The sequence below is a fragment of the Littorina saxatilis genome, linkage group LG2 (assembly GCF_037325665.1).
Source record: "Littorina saxatilis isolate snail1 linkage group LG2, US_GU_Lsax_2.0, whole genome shotgun sequence".
Classification (NCBI taxonomy): Eukaryota; Metazoa; Mollusca; class Gastropoda; order Littorinimorpha; family Littorinidae; genus Littorina; species Littorina saxatilis.
The window spans coordinates 35,745,265-35,758,283 of record NC_090246.1 but is presented as its reverse complement, the minus strand read 5'-3'; the positions used below and the strand labels follow the sequence as shown (position 1 = coordinate 35,758,283).

The following is a 13,019-nucleotide window of genomic DNA, read 5'->3' as shown; positions in this document are numbered from 1 at the left end:
GTCTGTTCTGTATCACTGTTGTAGCGGCAAGCAGGGCAGGTTGTTGTTATGAGGGGAGAGAGAGTGGCGGGAGGCATAAAGTAGCTGCAGGTAGCAAGCTGTGGTTGGTGGTGTTGCTCCGTGTCTAATGTGCCGCCTCAATAATGTCTGTGTGCTGCGTGCGGCTCTTGCCCTGTGAAATGTCTGGCCAGCCACCTCGGCTCCACCCTTCTCCTCCCCACACACACCCCCCCCCACACCCCGCCCGTTCTCGACCCCCTTCCTCAATTCCCCCTCCCATATCCCTTCCTATCAAGACTACACCAAACCTATCCCCAGGCTCTCTCTCCTCCTCTCTCAAACATATCCTTGTCACCCCTCCCCTCTCTCTCTCCCCCCTCTCTCCCTCTCACTTTCAGTCTCTTTTTCACAAGATTATCTCTCTCACTCTCTCTGTCTCTCTTTCTCCCCCTCTCTCTCCCCCCCTCTCTCTCTCCCCCTCTCTCTCTCTCTCTCTCTCTCTTTCTCATTGTGACTCTCTCTCTCTCTCCCTCTCTCTCTCTCTCTCTCTCTCTCTCTCTCTCTCTCTCTCTCTCTCTCTCCTCTCTCTCTTCTTTCCCCTATTAATTTCTTCCTCTCCCTCCCCTGTCTCCCCAATCACTGCCACGCCCTCTCACCCCCTCCCCCTTCCCCCCCCTCCCATCATGCCCAGCACAATCAAAATCCCCCTCCTCTCTTCCCTCTATCCCCCCTCCCACTATGTGTATCTGTGATTGCCCTGTTGTGTGCCTGCGGCCAGATGTTCTGGGCCGGCGAATTCCTTGATGTGTGTTATTTATTGACTAATCCAATTCGCATGGCTATCGCTCACACTGGCAAGTGAAAACCCCTACGCCTGCAACCTCAGCCGGTCCCTTCTTTTGCGTTTGAAGAGAAAAGAAAAACCTGGCTTTCTCCCTGAATATGGTGTAGAATTGTATGTGTACCTCTGCTATTTCTTGCATTGTTCATGTACTGTCATACTGTCAAGTGAAAAACCCTTTGCCTGCCAACGTTCCAAAATTCAGAATCCAAAAACAAGAAAAGTATGTTATTGGACAGTTTAGTTTATGACAAAACGTAACGTTTTGTTTGAAGGCAGAAGAAAAAACCGGATGTCGTCCTAAAATTAATATGGTCTGGAACTTTACCACAATAATTCTGTTATTTCCTGCACTGCATGTCCACATTGGCAAATGAAAAGCCCTTTGTCTGCAATTCCATTCAGGCCATTCCACGTATGAAGACAGAAGAAAAACCTGAATATCTTCCTAAAAATGGTCTGGAATTGTATCACCATTCTGTTATTTCCTGCAATGTTTCCACTGGCAAGTGAAAAGCCCTTTGCCTGCAAGCAATCCCAGGCAGTCCATTCAGTATTTGAAAACAGAAGAAAAACCTCAATGGATGTCTTCCGAAAAATGGTCTCGAACTTTATCACCATATTCTTGTCTTTCCTGCATTATTCACACTGGCAAGTGAAAATCCCTTTGCCTGCAAGCAATCCCAGGCAGCCCATTCAGTCCATCCCAGGCATTTGAAGACAGAAGAAAAACCTGCATGTCTTCCTAATCATGTTCGGGAACTTTATCTATGACGGCTTACTAGTGCCAAAACCTGGGGTTACCCATTATCACGTGATAATTACTAATTAACGCTGTCAGTTACTGTTTTCACTCGTTAGTTACTCATTTTCACGGGATAATTAGTAATTTTCACGGGAAAATGACTAATTTTTAGTTTTGGCACTAGCAATCCGTCAGGAAGTGAGCCAAAACTAAAAATTAGTAAATAACAGGTGAAAGTTAGTAATTTTCCCGGGAAAGTTAGTAATTTTCCCGGGAAAATTAGTAATTAACACGTGAAAATGGTAATTATCAAGGGAAAATTAGTAATTAACACGTGAAAAAGGTAATTATCAAGGGAAAATTAGTAATTTTCCCTTGATAATTACAATTATGAGGTTTTGGCACTAGTAAGCCGTCATATTTATCACCATATTCTTGTCTGTCCTGCATTGTTGACACGGGCAAGAGAAAAACCATTATTTTGCTTGCAAGCAATCCTAGGCAAGTCCATTCAGCGGTGTGGTTTGGTTTGATTTGGAGAGAAAAAGAAATCCTAGATTGCTTCCAGCTAAATAATTATGGTTTAGAACTTCTCTCCTAAATTTTTCCTGGCTGTTGTGAAGAACACACTAAAAGAAAAGGGTTGGTCTAAATATTCTAAAAGCACTCATGTTGCTTTGGTCCTTATCAATCAAGTCTCTAGTGACCATCGGTTTTACTAGGTGGTGGATGCTGTAATAATTAACCTGCTTGACATTCTTCTCCGTCTTGTAAGGCAGCCACCTTCTGTATCTAGAAGTTTAGGCTGTGCTTTGACGTTTTAACGAAAATGAATTGAAGAAAATGTGAATTTCTCCCTGAATGGCCTGAAACGCGGCCCTTTTATTATCCCTTTACAAATTTTGTATATCAATCTTTACAAGGTTGTTGTGCTGGTAGATCAGTGCTACTTCAACAACATATCAGTGTGATCTGTTTGATGAAAGCAGGGGAAACATGATTTTCCCTTCCAGATAATCCATAACTCTTTTCTAGTCTTTACGACGGGTTGTCGTAATAGTAGTGAGTGCTGCAATAACCAGTCACATCGCGCAGTTCAACGCGTGTTAGGCTGGGACAGAAGAACACCTGGATTTCTTCACAAAACTGAATGGCCTATAAATCCATCCCTTTGTTTTCCTCCGAAATGTCTTATCTGTATGGCAGGATCTTGTGATGGCGAAAACCAGTCTGTTAAATGTGATATCAGCGGAAACACTCTGCATGGATACACTACTCCAAAGGGTCTAGAACTCCGGTCCCTTTGCTCTTTTATTCTAATCTTTACGCTAGATCCTTGTGATAGTGCTTGCTGTTCACATAGTAGCAATCTGTTGGGCGAGCAAAATGAACAACAAAAAGCTGGATTTTCCCCAAATGTGATGGCAATAGCGAATAAACATGGCATATCTCAAATAGGCCAACAAAAGGGACCTGTGAGGTATTCAACAAACGAACCAAAATATATATGATTAAGAACTTTTCTTTTAATTCCGTCTTCAATTTACTGTCTCTGTGTTAAGTTTTTGAGTCATGGTGACGAGTCTGTTGACTGTGTGTGAAGTTAGCAATCAATAGCGTTGTTTCTTGTCAAGTTCAATGATCTAGAACGCTACTTAAGGCTGTTTAGTTCTTTTTTCAATTCTCTATGACGTTGTAGCCATGCGGGCGGCTACTCTAATAACCATGCAGTCGGTTCGGTAGATTAACAGCTTGTAATAAACTGTTCCCGGCGTACAGTGGACCTTCTCCACAAAATAAAACGGCGTACTGTGGACGGAGAGAGTTCATTTGTGCATAGACCAAATAGCCTGGACCGCCAACAAGCTCTCTCTCCGCTCTTTCTCTCTATTACGAGGTAGCGGCCACCCCGATTTAGGAACGAAGAGAGGTACAGAAAAGCGTGCTATCTTTCTCAGCGCAACTACTACCCCGCTCTTCTTGGCCTTTCAGAAATCAGGGGGATGTCATATCCGGTGTCGATTGTAAACATGGACGAAGTTGCCAAGGTAAGTTCTGAAAATGCTAAAATAAACTCAGCTAAAGTGCATATGGAACATGTTTTTCGATGAGTTTTGTTAAGTTTAGTTTGGAGTTTTGGAAAATCCAGTTCATTGTCACCTCCCATTGTCACAAATAACTGGAGCGTGCTTTCTTTTCACTGTCATTCAAACCGGACGCTAAGCGACCCTGTGAAAATCGAGCGTCGTAACCTCGAAGGGTCACGTGACGAGTTGGCGGTCCAGGCTATTTGGTCTATGATTTGGGACACTGTTCTTGAACACACGTCACGATTACATATATGTACCAGTAATTCGTATACCCGATGTAAGGCATACCCGGGCCTTTCTCCTTTTTTTCTTTTTCCTTTTTGTTACCTTTCTTTCTCTGATTTTCTGTTCATAGTCTCAGCATGATAATGTACCCTCCACCTCCTTCTAAAGACCTGACCTTTTCCAGACTGTTTGCATGGAGGTCTTAAGTTTGGGGTTTCGCTGTAGTAAGGCACAAAGAGGACACCTGGTTCCCATGATATCCTATCAGCACGTGCACATTGCACCTCTTGTTCTTTGTCCAGATCATCAGTGGTGACAGGTTGTTGTTGCTGCGGCTGACGGTGATGGTGATGCTGCAGCGGTGGTCGTGGCCTTGGTTGCTGATACAGATGGAAGATAAAAGAGTTGCAATCACATGACGGGTGCACCACCTGCTTCGGACTGGAATATTGCCTTTCATGTGATAGCGCTACTATTACTTTTAATTTTTGTCCGTTTAAAAAAAAACCTTATAGAAGACAAAGCTCGACGCCAACGTGTTTCCGACTTTATAACTGCACCTGGGGCCCGACGATACGCAGGAAAGCTGACAAACCCACAGAAGTCTGAGTAATGTTCACGAATACTGTCCCGAATTTGAGCTAAATGGGGGACAAGGTAGCTCAATTAAGTGGTAGACTAGTACTCGAATTGTGATCGGTCACGGTTTGAATCCAGGCCGGGACGGACACGGGTCAACTTTATTTGCAGACTCAGAGACGGTATCCATGTCCCGTCCCCGTGTTACAACAGTGGCACGTAAAACACCTCGGTCATTCTGCCATAAGTGAAGGTGGCTGAATACACCAAACACGCACACTCCTGGGTAGCGCGACTCTTGTTGTTGCTAGCTTTCCACTGGGGGGAAAGCGACCCGAATTTCCATGCAGCCTTGGAATAATAACATAAATAAAGTAAAGTAAAAGCTAGGAAGCTGTTGCAATGTGTATCAAACTGTGCAGACAAACTACAGAACGCTGCCAGTGCGTTGACACCAAAGCAAACTTGTTCTGAAAAGCTATACGGATTTGGACTTTGACATTTGGAACGAAATAAAAACGGCGTACTGTGGACGGAGAGAGTTCATTTGGGACACTGTTCTTGAACACACGTCACGATTACATGTATGTACCAGTAATTCGTATGCACAATTGACTTCAAAAACTTATGGACTGGGTGGCCGAGTGGTAACGCACTTGCGCTCGGAAGCGAGAGGTTGCGAGTTCGACCCTGGGTCAGGGCGTTTGCAATTTTCTCCCCCCTTTCCTAACCTAGGTGGTGGGTTCAAGTGCTAGTCTTTCGGATGAGACGAAAAACCGAGGTCCCTTCGTGTACACTACATTGGGGTGTGCACGTTAAAGATCCCACGATTGACAAAAGGGTCTTTCCTGGCAAAATTGTATAGGCATAGATAAAAATGTCCACCAAAATACCCGTGTGACTTGGAATAATAGGCCGTGAAAAGTAGGATATGCGCCGAAATGGCTGCGATCTGCTGGCCGATGTGAATGCGTGATGTATTGTGTAAAAAAAATTCCATCTCACACGGCATAAATAAATCCCTGCGCCTTGAATATGTGCGGGATATAAATTGCATAAAATAAAAATAAAAAATAAAAAAATAAATAAATCCCTGCGCTTAGAACTGTACCCACGGAATACGCGCGATATAAGCCTCATATTGATTGATTGATTGAAAAAGTTCGCGTTGTACAACCATCCCTCTTTTAAACCCCTCATTGGCTAAAGGCACCAGCAGAGCGTGTTAAAGCCCTTTCAACCGTATCAACAGCTTTCCAAATAAATGATGCATCAGAAATTCGATTCTCGTGTTTGCACATGCCCACATCCACCTCCAGGCCTCCAGTTTTAAAACAAAACAAAATCAATCTGACAGCGAACAAAAAAAAGGAGTGGGAACATAAGTGGGTGAGAGGATATGACAAGTATTTTCATTGCAGCTCGTGCTGTGTTTTGTGACTTGATCGATTTATGTGTGCATATGATTGTCTGACAGCCGCGTGACACTTTGTTTTATGTACCTTTAAGAAACAGATGTACAGTAGAATACTGAGAGGGACAGGAGGGATTGCAAGGAAGAAACAAATATTTTCACTGTAGCTCGTGCTGTGTTTTATGACTTGATCGATTTATGTGTGCATATGATTGTCTGACTGCCGCGTAACACTTTGTTTTATGTACCTTTAAGAAATTGATGTTCAGTAGAATAAGACTAAGAGGGACAGGAGGGATTGCAAGGAAAAAACAAGTATTTTCACTGTAGCTCGTGCTGTGTTTTATGACTTGATCGATTTGTATAATGTGCATATGATTGTCTGACTGCCGCGTAACACTTTGTTTTACTTTTCTTTTCTTTTTTTTGTATTTAACGTCGTTTTCAACCACGAAGGTTATATCGCGACGAGGGAAAGGGGGGAAATGGGATAGGGGAAAGGGGGGGGGGGAGATGGGATAGAGCCACTTGTTAAGTGTTTCTTGTTCACAAAAGCACTAATCAAAAAATTTGTTTTAGGTACCTTTAAGAACAAAATGTACAGTACAGTAAGAGTTGGCAAATAAGTGGGTGCAAGGATGTGACAAGTATTTTCACTATAGCCCGTGCTATATTTTTTGTGACTTGATCGATTTATGTGTGCATATGATTGTCTAACTGCCGCGTAACACAAACACACACACACACACACACACACACACACACACACACACACACACACACACACACACACCGTCGCCCAGTCGACCATCCAAGGGAGGCAACCGTTGCAATAAAAATTAGACTCACTCGACCACTTCAGTGCAGCCTATCACATCAGTAAAGCAGAACAGTCGTGACGTTGCCTGAAATTATCCGTAATGTATTCATTGCGTAATGATTGAACGTGAAGTAAATGTTTTAATTGGTTTCCCGCTGGCTTCGTTTGAAGGCAAGCGGCTGTGGTACAAAATTAATCGAATTTCTGAGCAGCACTGGTATAAACCTTGATAGGTTGGCCGATGTGCGGTAGGTTACGTTTACACAATAGCATACCAAGGATGAAAGGTACACGTATATTTGAAAAAAAAGTCATATTAAGCAGCTTGTCAGCAGTGCTCAATGTGTCACAGTCCCATCTAACCTCCACCTAACGTCCCGCCGCTCCTCCCATCTGTTCCAACCGAGTATAAGTCAACGAGTCAAACGGATCTGGCTTAATTGTTTTTTTGTTTTTTTTTACCCAGGATTTTATTATTCAAGAAAGACGCAAATACATGACGACATCGGCAACTAAACTTTTTAATTTCCTTCGCTAGGGAAGAATAGACCGATGGAGAAGAAGGAGTATAATCGCCCCAGAGACTTCAACAAACGCGGCATGCATGCTGTTATTGAAACGCCGGTGCGATCAATAAGGTCTACGCACAGAGAGAAATCTGGCATCTGGAACGTATGTCGGCACACTATCGCCAAAAGTGATCATTGGTGTGATAATAGTCATTATCATTGATCATTACTGATTTCACTACAATTACCAATATCACTCAGTAATATTACTAGTTTTCACTTTTGGCGCGACTATTTGGTTTCAGGAACTTGAGAAAAAAAAGTGATCATTACCAATATCACTATGAGATACCATCGCTGACTGATGTTGGGAATTCCATAGTGATATCTGTACTTATTATTAAATAATGACTATCATCGCAGCGATATTAGTAATTTTCACTGTTGGCGCTAGTATGCCGACGTAGGTTGGGGCCAAGACATTTTCAGCGAGTACAAGAGAAAGCCTTGTCCCGGCCTCCCTCCCTGCGACACCCCCCCTCCCTTTCTCCGACAATGAGCTACTCCCAGAGCTTAAAAGTGGTTTTTGATAAGGTGCCAGAGTTGGGGTGAACATCTGGCAGGCAGCGTTTCCTACTGCGGTTGAAGAGGGTAGGAACGTGTGTTGCCACAGGCACAAGGGAAAAACAATTAGATCGGGGTTTTTTTTTATGTACTATTGAATGGAATGTCTCGTGAATTCATCCCATTCGTGTTCGAATGAAAAGAGCAAATAGTATAACACATTAAAAAATATATATATATATATATATATGATTTGAGCAAGCGCGCTCCGTTGTAAATAGGGAACGTATTTCTTATGCAACACATTCTGCGTAAGAGCCTCGATTCCGCTCATCCACTTCATTTTTCAGTGCCGGCAGTAACATAAAACGCTATATTATTAGATCTTTGCGAAATCAGGTCACATCTTTGATCAGGTACTCAAATCAGCAGTCTAGCAAATGCTTGCACATTAATTTCACAGCTGCCGGAGTCGAACAAGTGGGACGAAGCGAAAACAAAGATAGTGTGCGTGTCTGGAGAAGATTATACGGTCTTCGAAGATTACTCAAACACAGCGTTTTAAAGTTTGAAAAATTGAATTGAACGTACATTGATTTCAAGGCATTCCTGGCGTGTTGGTGGGGACATTGCAACCCCCCACCCCAAATGTGGAGCTCTTGACGATTTGAGACCGTTGTTTTTGTGTGTGGCAGGGGCTATTACTTTAATATGACATTATGTCATATCCACATGAATGTTTTGTACTGTAATGTACTAACGATCTAAAAATGTCAACAACTTGTGTGCTTTTTCTAACAATTGCATCGCGTGTGCATCAAAAGCTCATTGAAAACTTTCATGCACAATCAATGCTTCATTCTTTTTTTTCTCCCATCACCACAATATTACTTGTCTTCATTTTGCATGGCAGCAAAACAAAAAAACAGTGTTCTTATTACAGATGCAGTTTTGCGCAAGGCCACGCAGCTGCCTTTATCGGAGGGCTTAGGTGCTGACAAGTTTTCTGTACTTGTTGACGTGAATGTTTAGGAAACCGGGGTGTTTAGATTGGGGTGGAGCGCAAGAATATGTGAAGAAATGAAAGAAGGGAGTTTCCTCAGTGTTTTTCCTTGATTTGTCATCAGCCTCTCAGAACTGTTTACACTCACATTCGTTTAGCAACCCTCTTAATCCTCGCTTTGAACCTCTGGGTCGGTAGAACACCCTCAAGCGATGCTGTCAAAGGATACCTCTATATGATAAAGAAAAGGCCGAGGCACTGTGTGTAATAATATCGTGTGAAGATTGCACTACAGCACAAAGAGAAACAAAGCGATTGCAGATGCTCTCAAAGCAAGTTCCACAATTGTCGGAAAATAACAATAATAACTGTTGTCATCATTTTCACGAGTTTTCATTCACAAACACCTGGGAAATAAATCTCATGTTCCCCATGCAATAACTCGAGGTGGTGAATGGGTTTGAGCTTTCAGGTGAAACGTGGATTGTCAAAGTAAAAGCCAATCAGGCTGATTGTTTGATGTGTAGAACCATCGCGGCTTTGGATTTGTGTTTCCGAGGGCAACGATTGTAAGCATTCACTCTCAAAGACCCAAACAATGTTGATAATTACCGCGGCGACTCATGGTCAATTTGCAACTTATCTCTGTAATCGCAAAATCCACAACGAAAAGTCATAAACACTTAAAAGAAAAGAAATATGCTCAACACTTACTGAACTCACAGGTATGATCGCAGCTCTGTACATTTTCAGACTGGAAGAAAAGCGTCAACAAGTTACGTTTGACGTCACATACAAGTTTGACGTGTTATCTTGTGCTACTGTGACGATGCTTTGTGGCCCGGAGTTGGATTCTAAAAATTCGTCTCCCTGTGGGTTATTGTGCATTTTGTTGCACAACCAAAATGATGACAAAAACGATGTTTGATGGCTTGTTGTCAGACCAGCATTTTTTTTGTTGGTCCTCGGGGAGCATATCGCCTTTTGTCTCATATTTATCAACCGCGGCCTTCGGCCTTCGATAAAGATGAAACAAAAGACGATATGGTCCCCTTGGACCAACAAAAAAGCTGGTCTGTCAACAACCCATCAAACATCTTATAATATGGTCCCCTTGGACCAACAAAAAAGCTGGTCTGTCAACAACCCATCAAACATCTTATAATATTCAGTCGCAATAACTGGTTATACAATCGATTTGGAGATAGTGTTACATAATACACAACCCAGCTACCCGCCCTGACCATTCTGTCTTGATTTTATTTTTTGTACATCTTAAGATAAAACAGAATTGTTGTATTTTGTAACAAAATATTAAACAATTGAGAGCAGAAAGAAGGTGCAGAATTGATTTGCGCAGTTTTGCAGTATAACCCAAACTCGCCATTTTTACATTTAGTCAAGTTTTGACTAAATGTTTTAACATAGAGGGGGAATCGAGACGAGGGTCGTGGTGTATGTGTGTGTGTGTGTGTGTGTGTCTGTCTGTCTGTCTGTGCGTGTGTGTGTGTAGAGCGATTCAGAGTAAACTACTAGACCGATCTTTATGAAATTTTACATGAGAGTTCCTGGGTATGATATCCCCAGACGTTTTTTTCTTTTTTTCCATAAATGTCTTTTATGACGTCATATCCGGCTTTTTGTAAAAGTTGAGGCGGCACTGTCACACCTTCATTTTTCAATCAAATTGATTGACATTTTTACCAAGCAATCTTCGACAAAGGCCGGACTTCGGTATTGCATTTCAGCATGGAGGCTTACAAATTAATTAATGACTTTGGTCATTAAAAATCTGAAAATTGTAAATAAAAATATGTTTTTATAAAATGATCCAAAATTACTTTTATTTCATTCTTTATCATGTTCTGATTCCAAAAACATATAAATATGTTATATTCGGATTAAAAACAAGCGCTGAAAATTAAAAAAATAAAAATTATGATTAAAATTAAATTTCCGAAATCGTTTTAATAACAATTTCATCTTATTCCTTGTCGGTTCCTGATTCCAAAAACATATAGATATGATATGTTTGGATTAAAAACACGCTCAGAAAGTTAAAACGAAGAGAGGTACAGAAAAGCGTGCTATGCAGCACAGTGCCACAGTACAACCGCTACCGCGCTAAACAGGCTCGTCACTTTCACTGCCTTTTGCACTAGCGGCGGACTACGGTCATTGTGAAAAAAATGCAGTGCGTTCAGTTTCAGTATGTGAGTTCCACAGCTTGACTAAATGTAGTAATTTCGCCTTACGCGACTTGTTCTAGTTTGTAATATCTGTCCAATTTCCTACTCTCTTACAATAACTGTTACCCCTCCTCCCCGTCTTCCTTTCCCATCAACACCCCCCCCCCCCCTCCCCCCCTCTCTCCCGTCCCCGAATAAGAAAAAACATGTTAGGAAACAAGCGATACTTTTGTACGGGACGACCAGAATATCCGAGACGCCAGATGGAGAAAACCTCCCATGGAACCCGTCGGGGAGGAGGGATGGCGATCACTGATAAAACGGACGTCCTGCCTGACGGTCTGATAGGCCAAAACAGAAGAGGATTGTCTGAAATCTTGGAACCCCCCACCCTCTGACTCTGTCTCTGTCTCTCTCTCATTACACGGCAATGTGCTTTATCCTTGTAAAATTAAGTTCGTTCGCTCGTTCGTTTGTTCTCTCTCTCTCTCTCTCTCTCTCTCTCTCTCTCTCTCTCTCTCTCTCTCTCTCTCTCTCTGTTTGTCTGTCTGTCTGTCTGTCTGTCTGTCTGTCTGTCTCTGTCGGTCTGTCTGTCTCTCTGTCTTTGTCTTTGTCTCTGTCTCTCTGTCTCTCTGTCTCTCTTTTTCTCTCTCTCTCTTTCTCTTTCTCTCTCTCTCTCTCTGTTTGTCTGTCTGCCTGTCTGTCTGTCTCTGTCTCTGTCTGTCTCTCTGTCTTTGTCTTTGTCTCTGTCTGTCTCTCTGTCTTTGTCTTTGTCTCTCTGTCTCTCTGTCTGTCTGTCTGTTTGTCTGTCTCTCTCTCTCTCCCTCTCTCTCTCTCTCTCTCTCTCTCTCTCTCTATCGGGCCATCATCGCATCAAGTTTGGCGGCTTCAACTTCCTCGAAGCAAGCTCAGCTGGCAAGATCTATGGCAAGCTGGGGTTGCTGCAGATTAGCCAGTGGCGTGTATATATATTTTGTATCGGTGCCAGAAATTGTTGTGCTACACGAGAGGCCAGACGATGAACGCGTACTGAAAAGTAGAGGTGGGTGGTGGGAGGAAGGGGGGCGGGGTAGGGGGTAGGGGCACGGCCCAAATAAAGACAGCGATTCTGTGAGTGACTGGCAACACAGGTGATAGGCTTATTCTAGAATCAACACCCGGTGCAGCCGTCTGGTCGAGCCAGCAGGCGGGGGGGCACAGTCAACTTCACTACACGTGATTGTCAGAGGTCCTATCTAACCACCAAAGACTGTTATCACTCAATCTGCAGCAGTCACGGTGACGCCTACATGCTGATTAAATCGCCCGAAACTTATTACCCTCCGGGAAATTTCTCAAACGACTATACTCACTCGTTTAATAAACATTGTTATTGGTTTATAAGCGCTGACATTTGGATATATGTGTACCAAAAACAAATTCACTTGATACCACACATCCAACAAGCGTCACGCTTAATAAGAAATATTAGTCATTTTTGCTGGTACATTTTAAGAGCTTCAATTCGATATACAACATGTTATAAATGATTACCTGAAGAGATGAGCATGCAACTTGAGATTTTCGGGCCATGCCCTAATTTCCTTATTTCAGCACGAAATACCGTGAACTGAAGAGTTAATCAATGTTACAGCGTCCATCCGAGCTGGCTTTGTTGTAGAGTAGAGACTGGTGTGGAGCATTAATCCACAGTTACCAAAACCAGTAAACATAACCACAGGTTTAGTGCAGCCAGATCACAGTACATCACATGGTGCACAGTCTGTTCAGCAAGTGATGCCAAGACAGATGATAGGGAGGAGAAAGGTGGGATGGTGGAGGTGTAAAGACGGAGACTCTGAAGCGAAACAGTAGATTGTTGTGATAGGTATACGTGTGTGTGTCTGGGGTGTATTCAGGTAGGCAGGCAGTTGCTGGACTGAGAAGAAGGGGGAGGAGTGGGGAAACGGGGAGGGAGGGGGAGCATAGGAGTGCAGCTTGGCAGGTATGCAGGAAGGGAGGAAAATGAAAGCAGGCAGCAACAGGTGTCTAACTGGGTAC

The 13,019-nt window shown here is 42.9% G+C and overlaps 1 protein-coding gene across 1 annotated transcript in view; it reads left to right on the top strand.

Moving 5' to 3' along the window:
* LOC138958869 (uncharacterized) overlaps positions 1–13,019 on the top strand; it is a 291,914-nt gene that overhangs the window by 166,210 nt on the left and 112,685 nt on the right. The gene's annotated exons all lie outside the window — the stretch shown is intronic.